General features: G+C 37.7%; 1 non-coding gene across 1 annotated transcript; it reads left to right on the forward strand.

The window, feature by feature from the left end:
- The first annotated feature begins 549 nt into the window (after window positions 1-549).
- Window positions 550-682, forward strand: LOC124097725 (small nucleolar RNA SNORA2/SNORA34 family). Its single transcript, XR_006853345.1, has one exon. It is a non-coding gene; the product is annotated as a small nucleolar RNA SNORA2/SNORA34 family (small nucleolar RNA).
- Window positions 683-1543: the final 861 nt, after the last annotated feature.

Below are 1543 nucleotides of genomic sequence, written 5' to 3' on the forward strand. Positions count from 1 at the left end.
ATTATGCTAAGTGAAGCTAGCCAATCCCTAAAAAACAAATGCCAAATGTCACCTTTGATATAAGGAAAGCAACTAAGAACAGAACAGGGAGGAAGAGCATGAGAAGAAGATCACCATTAAACAGGGACGAGAGGGGGGAGGGAAAGAGAGAGAGAAGGGAAATTGCATGGTAAAGGAAGGAGACCCTCATTGTTATACAAAATTACATATAAGAGGAAGTGAGGGGAAAGGGGAAAAAACAAGAGAGAGAAATGAATTACAGTAGATGGGGTAGAGAGAGAAGATGGGAGGGGAGGGGAGGGGAGGGGGGATAGTAGAGGATGGGAAAGGCAGCAGAATACAACACATACACTAGTATGGCAGTATGTAAAAAAGTGGATGTGTAACCAATGTGAATCTGCAATATGTATACAGGGTAAAAATGGGAGTTCATAATCCGCTTGAATCATATGTATGAAATATGATATGTCAAGAGCTTTGTAATGTTTTGAACAACTAATAATAAAAAATTTTAAAAAATAAATAAATAAATAAATAAAAGAGGAGGACTAAGCCCTGAATCAAGACCAATGTTCGCTGTACCTATTGGTTTCAAACAGGACCTAAGAGTGATACCTTCCCTTGGTCTGTTGACTATTCAGTATCTGAGAGGGAATGGCCAATTCATTTGGAAGAAACATGGTTTAGAATATGTCGTTTTCTGTTGTTTATTCTGTGGTATTTGGGATTGAACCTAGGGCCTTAAGCATGCTAGGAAAGAGCTATACCAGTGAGCTATACCTCCAGTTCTTTTTTTATTTTTGTTTTGAGATGGGGTATTGGTAAGTTTCCAAGTTTGGCCTTGAACTTGGGATCTTTTCTTTTTGTGTGTGTGGTGCTGGGGATTGAATGCAGGGCCTTGTGCATGCAAGGCAAGCACTCTATCAGATGAGCTATACCCCCAGCCCAAACTTGGGATCCTTTTGCCTCAACCTCCCAAGTTGTTGGGATTACAGGTGTGCATCACCATGCCTAGCAGTATCTTTTTTTTAACAGAAAGATTGAACTGTGTTAGATTTAAAAATGAATTATTCTGTGAGGATAGGGATTTAACCAAAATAATATTTCAGAGGAACTTTTGAGTTTTCTGTTCTATCTACTTTCCTACTCTCCCTTTTCCTCTCACTCTCTTGCATGCATTGTGACTTTTGGGGCATTCATCAAACAATCTCATCTTGCCCAAAGTTTTAAAGCAATATTTAATTTTAATTTACATTTCTGCTGATTATCATTAGATTCATCACTAGTGAACTTAGATGTTGACTGCAGTAAACTTGAAATATGTTTTTTTTTTAAAAAAATACTGTTTACTGTGGTAAAATATATATAACAAAGTTTACTTTAACTGTTTTTAAGTGTACAGTGATAATTAACAATGTTCAGTGTGTTGTGCAACCACTCCTACTGGACTTTTCTAGAACTTTTCCATCAATCCCGGCATAAACTCTGTACCTTTTAAATATTAACTCTCCTCTTCCCCTTTCCCTCAGCCCCTGGTAACCAC

The sequence above is a fragment of the Marmota monax genome, unplaced genomic scaffold (genome assembly GCF_021218885.2).
Source record: "Marmota monax isolate L192 unplaced genomic scaffold, Marmota_monax_Labrador192_F-V1.1 WCK01_AAM20220418_F8-fsc00105, whole genome shotgun sequence".
NCBI classification, from domain to species: domain Eukaryota; kingdom Metazoa; phylum Chordata; class Mammalia; order Rodentia; family Sciuridae; genus Marmota; species Marmota monax.